Genomic DNA, 8,400 nt, shown 5'->3' on the forward strand with positions numbered 1-8,400 from the left:
ATGGAATGCAAAAAGGTAATGCTGAGAGGAAAATTTATAGAGGTCAATCTTACATTTTAAAAGAAGAAAGCTAAAATTAAATTAATACCTGCTGGAACTAGATAAAAAGCAGCAAACTAATCCCAAAGTAAGCAGAAGGAAAGAAGTAAAGATTAGAGTAGAAATAAATGAAATTGAGAACAAAGAAACAAAATGGTACAGAGAAAGGACAAGAACAAAAATTGGTTCTTTGAGGAGGTCAACAAAGTAGACAAATCTTTAGCTAGACTGACAAGGAAAAAAAGAGAGAAGATACAAATAAATAAAATCAGAAATGAGAGAGGGGATATTACTACTGAGTCCACAGAAATAAAATAGATCTTAAGAGGATACAATGAAGAACTGTACACCAACAAACTAGGCAATGTAGATGAAACGGACAAATTCCTGGAAACACACCAACAGATATTCTGACCCTAGAAGAAATAGTGGACTGACTTCAACGGTCCTTTTACAAGTAAAGAGATTGAAACATTCTTCAAAAACCTCCTAAAAATGAAAAGCTCAGGGCCAGATGGTTTCATCGGTGAATTCTACCAATCACTCAAAAACATTCTAACAACAATCTTTCTCAAAGACTTTCAAAAAATATAACAGGAGAGAACACTACCCAACTCATTCTATGAAGGCAACATCATACTAATATGAAAGCCAGATAAAGATACCATGAAAAAAGAAAATGAAAATTATAGACCAATTTCTCTAATGAATATAGATGCAAAAGTCCTCAACAAAATACTTGCTAATTGAGTCCAATAGCACATTAAAAGAATTATATTTCATGATCACATGGAATTTTTCCCAGGTATGCAAGGGAAAATCAATCAATGTAATTTAACACATTACTAAACTGAGGAAGAAAATCATATGACCATCTCAATTGATGCAGAAAATGCATTTGACAAAATCCAACATCCTTTCTTGATAAAAACACTCGATTTATGGGAACAGAAGGAAACTTTTGCAACATGGCATAGGGCATATATGAAAAATCCATACCTAATGTTGTACTCAATGGTGAAAAAATGAATTTTTTTTTGTTTAGATCAGGAAAAAGACAAGGATACCCACTGTCACCACTGTTATTCAATATTGTGATAGAATTTTTAGCTAGAGTGATTATGCAAGAAAATGAAATAAAAATCATCCAAAATGGAAAGTAAAAATTTCTCTATTCCCTGATGACTTGATCCTATACACAGAAAATCCAGAACTAGAGCTAATAAATGAGTTCAGCAAAGTGGCAGGATACAAGACTAATATACAAATAGCAGTAGCCTTTCTATACATTACTAATGAGCAATCCGAAGAAGAAGTCAGGAAAAAAATCCCATTTACAGTAACAACTAAAAGAACCACATATTTAGGAATAAATTTAACTGAGAACATAAAGGAATTGTATTCAGAAAACTACAAAACATGACAAAAAGAAACCAAAGAAGAGCTAAATATAAAAGATACAACTATAAAAATTCTAGGAGAAACATAGGGAAACATATTCAAGATCATATGCTGGGTAGTGGTTTCTTAAACCTTACAAACAAAGCAAGAGCAACAAAAGAAAAAAATAGATAAATGGGACCTCCTCAAATTTAAATACTTTTGTTCTTCAAAAGACTTTGTCAAGAAAGTGAAAATGCAGCCAACTCAATGGGAGAAAATATTTGGAATTCATATATCTGATACGGGTTTGATATTCATGGTATATAAACAGATTGTATAACTCAACGATAAAAAGACAATCCAATTAAAAAATGGGTAATAGACATTTTTCCAAAGAGGCAATACAAATGTCCAAAAAGCACATAAAAAATGCTCAACATCGTTCGCTATTAGGGAACTGCAGATCCATAATCTTATCACTTCACACCTTATAGAATAGCCATTAGCAAAAACAAACAAACAAACAAACAAAAAACAGAAAATTGCAAGTGCTGGAGAAGGTTTAGAGAAATAAGAACACTCCTTCACCTTGGTGGGAATGTACAACGGTGCAGCCTTTGTGGAATAGAGTTTGGTGGCTCCTCAAGAATATAGAACTACCATACAATCAGCAATCCCATTACAAATAATATATTCAAAAGAACTGAAAGCAAGGGAGCAAAGTGACATTGGCACACTGATGGTCATAGCAACATTATTCACAATTGCTAAATATTGAAACAATCCAAGTGTCCATCAACTGATGAATGGATAATAAAATGTGGTATGTGTATATATACACACAATGGAATGACATTCAGCTGAAAGAAGTGAAATTGGGATGCATATGACAACATGGATGAATCTTTAGGACATTATGTTGAGCGAAATAAGCCAAACACAAAAGGACAAATATTGTACAGTTTCACTAATACAAACCAAATACAATGATAACCTCATAGAGGTAAACTCTAGAGTGTAGATTACTAGGACATAAAATGTGAATTGAGAATGGGAGCTGATGCTTAATGTATGCAGAATTTTAATAAATTCTTCATGAGTATTTTCACTGGCTTTAAAGAAAAATAAGGGGTTTTACTCTTGTTAAAAGAAGCCTTGCAATATAACACTTGGCCCTGATACAAGACAGTGTTGTAATTGATTTATGATTTGGGTCAAAATTCACAAAAAGATTTAATTGGTTTAATTCTAAGGTTAATGCTTTTGTGGTCTAGTTATTCAATCTTCACTCTCACTAAATATAGGTACATTGGGTTAGAAGTAAGAAGGATTTTGATCAAACAAAACAGAAATAAATGCTATCTTACAGCAAGCACCTATTAAAAACAGAACAGTCACCAAACATACAAATGATGTCGATGGCAAAAGAAATTTATTAGAATGGGAAAAAAAACCAAGATATTTATTGCTAAAGACTTTTCATTATTTTATAAAAAATATTTAAGGAATGACTGAAATGCAGGCAGAAAACATTTTTTAAAGTCAGATTTAACTCTACAGAAGATTATGTTAGCACCATTGAAATTATAAAGTTGTCAATGTGTTCAACTGACATGTAGGAAATGTCATCAGAAGGCATTATTCTCATCCAAAACACAATATGGTTAAATCTTATAAAATAATGAAAAGCAAAACATATATTTGATGGAAACAATAGAGTTAAAGCTTTCTGTCCACATGTGAGAGTTATTTATTTTTCTGAACTATTTTCTCTTGCTGATTTCTGTCAGTGTTTTTAATGGGATCCTATCTCACTATGAATAAATATTTATTTTGAAACAAGTCTCTTTAAAAAGTATTTTTATAAGATTGATGGTATAGTTGACCAGTATACATGTACAGAAATTTAAAAGTCTGTGAAAAAAATTTAGTCAGCATGATTAAAAAAATAAGACAAAATATGACAAAAAGAAAATGAGTTGAAATATTTAAAATATATTTGTAAATGTTAACTTTTAATTTAATTTTCCTTTCAATTTTATAACTAATTTCAGTTTAGAAATATGTAGAAAAAGTGAATTCTCCAGAAATTAAACAATATGGGTAAATCTTAAAAATTGAACCAACTGAACACTCCATAAGTTATTAACAGTTAACATTAAACATTCTAAGACTCAATCTAAGATTCAAGTTTCATTTCTGTAAAATGGAAAAAGGTTTTCTACCCACCTCAGAGAAGGATTGCAAGGATTAAAATAGAGAATAAAATGTAAAAGTTTAGCACTATATTCAGCATATAGTGGTACTCAATAAACTGCAACACTATCACTATTTTTAAAATTTTATGCTCATTTGGAGCTAAGGCTTTTTGTTTTGTTTTGTTTTGTTTTGTTTTGAGGTACTGGGACTGGGATTACTAGAAGCCAATGTTCAACCTCTGAGCCACATTGGCTCCCCTGAGTTGGTTATTTAGTTTGTTGTTTGTTTTGTTCTGTTTATAGGAGGCCCTGGGAATCAAATCTGGGACCTTCCACATGGGAAGAAGGTGCTCAGCCACTTGAGCCACATCCACTCCCCTGGAGCTAAGTTTTATCTTCTTTACCTTGAGTTAACCATCACTAACTTTTTAATTACCTTGAATGCTTGCTCTGTCCTCAACTTCGGCAAGGAGAGCTGATCTGAATTGTGATAAATAGGTTAATCCATACATCATGGGGAAGAAAAAAGGAGCCCTACCTATGAGAAACACAAAGCTTATATTCTGAAATCCTTGAGGCACAGCAAATAAGACTTCTTGCAAAAGCCTCCATAGTGCTACAAGTATGTAGCCTTGAATATAATCTTAAATATCTGGGAGCAATGAGTTCATCTTACAGTATTTGCTGCATGATTTTCATAGACATATAATTGGAACTAGAATATGCTCATTGCTAAATGGAGCTATCCTTTCCTAGGCAGAATGTGAAATACTGACAGTTTAATCAAAAGGCAACACGAAAAACCAAAATTAAGAATGCCATTAGTTATAATGCATTTTGAAATGTGAATTGATTACCTTATCTTCTAAAAAATAATGAAATTAGGATCTAGTGTGTAAATAATGCATATAAATATACATTCTCCATCCTAATCTACCTTCCAATTAAATCAGTCTTCTGGAACTGAGCCATAGGATGTTCTTTGTATGATGGCCAAGCAGTAGGGTACAAGGTGAAGAGTAGTGATGAACCCTGTACAAACTGTAGTTTTCCTGGGAATATAGCTTCAGAAATAGATGGAACTTGAACATAGTTTGGTTATGAATGCCCTGACCAAAACTTGAGTTTCAGACAAATGACAGAGATATATAAACATCAGATTAGAATTCACTCTAGTGAACACTTCTGTGTGATGTGTGTCCAGAAGGAAAGGAACCAAGAAACCTCTATTAAGGCCAGCCTCCACTTATGAGCAAATTCTTAAGAATTTTGATGTTGTCTTGGAAGGAAAAGCAGTTTGTCAAAGAAAAATACATCTCAACTACTGAAGCGGAATCTCTGGAATACCAGATGTTTCCTGATGAAATTCTATTGGCAAGCAAAGAGATCCCTGGTAGAGACTCTCCCCTAAGGGAATCTGGAGACATTGTCCAAGACTTTTGTGCTGGACCTTACTGGGAAGGCTTTTGCTATGTGATTAGAACAAGTTTCTAGAAATTTTCATGAAAAGCATGCCCCAGATACAGAATATTGAAGAAGAAGAGACTCAATTTTCAATAATTCTACAGAAAGAACAGTTCAAATATAGCTGTAGATTGAAACTATTGCTTTTATCTAATTTCATTTTAAAAACACTGCCATGAAACTTACAGGTGGTGGAGGTGAACCTGAATCTGCTAACACAATAGCTAATAATCAAATATTTAACCACCAGCACAATACAGACATTGGCCAATCAGAACATATGTTCCAAAAAAGTATGCCAATGACTTGGCACTGAAGAATATTAACTCTTTAGTTGCTGGGTCATGGGCCAGTCCAGGGTATCCTTTGGTGAGCAGGGACAGCTAGGAGGACTCAGGTGTTCAGGTCATTACTGGCCAACCAATATAAAATTGTTTCAATATTTCCATAACCAGAAATGGAATATTAGTTTTTCATAGTTAAATATCAATTCTGTCTGCACAAATTTATTCACCCCATCTTCTTATCAAGACAATGAGAGAAAGAGCAGTTTCACCTCCTTCACTTTACTCTATTCCTCCATTGACCTGTCGGTTTCCCCTAGGCCATCCTTGTTTCTGCCAATTTCCTCTTCTGAGATAGTTACTATTTATTGAGTGGTCTGTTGTTCTGGACCATTTTATTTGGAACTTTAGTAGACTTTCCTTGTTAATAATCAGAATAAAATTTATTGGAGGAAAAAAAGAGAGAAGAAAGTTTCAGTGGATATCCTCCAGGAATGACTCATCAAAAATGGAGTTGGGTTACCAATTCAGAACTGGGAGTTCATGAATACTGATCAATTTCCACCCCTTGACTTACAATTATCAATGAGTAATTTCCAAGGGGATAGTGGATCACTTGTTAGAAGGCCTTGATCATTGGTCAGGGACCATGTTCTTAAACTTGCTTCTGATATATTTGAATTCATCATACATTTGTCAGCAATAATTTTCTTGATATAGAGATCTAGCTCCTGTGTGGGATAACTTGAGGTGAGGGGGGTGGGCAGGAGCTACAAATACCACCACCGGTGCAATAATAGCAACAAAAACAAAAATCAACCACTTCCTAAAACTGTATACGGCAGAAAGTCCCACTTGTTTGTTTTGAATGTGGAAATAAAATGTTTTGGTAAATGGCACCTGTGGTTAAAACCCATCTATGGCCATCCAGAAATTAAGATTGAAGAATGAGCCTGGAGGCAGGGAGAAGAGCATTTCCTGAACTACAACCCCAAGAGCACAATGGACCCACCCAGTCCTATTCATGTTTCTTTCAGAAATGTATGGGTCACATGAGACAGCCCTGTTGATGATAAGAAAAGTATGGCAGAATGGCAGAAATGCAGACAGGGGATGACATTCCCTGTCACATAATAGCTTGATGTTGTCATGTTTGAAAAGTTAACTAACTGCATATTCCCCAGTACTCAGGCCACTAGAAAACTCTGGAAAGGGAAGGTGAAGAGAAGGGGATGCTCCTTTCGCCACACAGTGGCACTGTCCTATTCTTATCAGGTAGAATAAGTGCTTGAAAACAATTTGAGTTGTTAAAGATTAAGAATGGAGAAAGGACTGAAAGGAGGCAAGAATGTAGTATAAATAAAGACAGACTTTCTTACTAATATGAAGAATATAAAAGTAGAGGCAGGTGTTGAGAAAGAACGTTTTCAGTTTTGGCAATGAGTTGCATTTTAAGGTATCTGTTAAAGATACCAGGTAGGGAAGAGGACTTGGCCCAGTGGTTAGGGCGTCCGTCTACCACATGGGAGGTCCACAGTTCAAACCCTGGGCCTCCTTGACCCATGTGGAGCTGGCCCATGCACAGTGCTGAAGCACGCAAGGTGTGCTGTGCCATGCAGGGTGTCCCCGCATAGGGGAGTCACACACGCGCAAGGAGTGCACCCCGTAAGGAGAGCTACCCAATGTGAAAGAAAGTGCAGCCTGCCTAAGAATGGCGCCACCCATATGGAGAAATGACACAACAAGATGACGCAACAAAAAGAGACACAGATTCCCTTGCAGCTGACAACAACAGAAGCGGACAAAGAAACAAGACGCAGCAAATAGACACAGAGAACAGACAACCAGGGTGGGGGGGAAGGGGAAAGAAATAAATAAATATTTAAATAAATAAATAAAAATAAAGATACCAGGTAAAGTGTTCAGTAGGCTGCTTTTTACCTGGGCATGGAGCTCAGAAGAGATGGTTATAAAAAAAAAGTAAATTCATAATGAATACTTGATCTCTAAAATGATAGGAATAAGACCACCAAGGGCTTGAAATGTTAGCTCTAGTTTCCTCTCCGTCTAGCTATGTTATCTTAGGCATGCCAACTTAGGGAGGCCAACTTGCCTTTCCTCCCAAATAGTAGTATGGACTCCATGAAATTGAAGACTTTGTCCACCCATAATATTCTACCAGCTATCCAAGCTCTTCCAACTCTTCTTACTGCTTTTCTACTTTTGGGAACTTGCATATATTAAACCTGTGGCCCTCAAACAGCTTCTGCTGTATAAACATGCCCCCCCCCTTTTAACATTGGATTGCATCATGTGCAATGTAAATGACTTTTCCTTAATTATATCTGTTTTGTTCTCAAATATTATCTTGATCATGTAAGTTTTTAATTAAAAACACATTTTATTATGTTCTCATAACCTGATATGCAAGGAATGTAAAATCTGAAATATGATATATTTGAGTACCAAATATCATTGTTTTCTACCAGAGAAATATTTAATTGAAATCAAAATGGAGGAAGGCTATTTTGATATTATCGTAGAACACATAAACCATGTATTCATTTTTGGGAATTTTACAAATTCTATTAGGTTAACTAAAATATTTTTATGTTTCCAATTCAAAACTGTTTTGATTACAGTATGGTTAGTTAGAATCTACTAGCACATTGCTCATTTTAAGATGATTGTTATAAGTTGAGGAAATCTTATGATATGGACACACGTATTTATTGAACAGAACTTGATTTATACAATGTTATTTTTCTCTTCTTGCACTCCCATACCCAAGAAAATTTCTACTACAGAATAAAAATAGTACATTCCATCTTTTGTAGTTAAATAAACCTGGTAGAAGTTAGTTTCTGAACCAAGTACAGACTGTGTACATAGATTGTGTTTGTATTCCCTATAGGCTAGGGTGGTAGTTTGAGGCTTTTAGGGACCCCAGAAAATTATGTCCTTAGGGCTAATCCATTCCTGTTGGTGTGATTATATTGTAGGTGGGAACTTTTGATTAGATTATGTCAGTA

This window comes from Dasypus novemcinctus, chromosome 1 (genome assembly GCF_030445035.2).
Source record: "Dasypus novemcinctus isolate mDasNov1 chromosome 1, mDasNov1.1.hap2, whole genome shotgun sequence".
Classification (NCBI taxonomy): domain Eukaryota; kingdom Metazoa; phylum Chordata; class Mammalia; order Cingulata; family Dasypodidae; genus Dasypus; species Dasypus novemcinctus.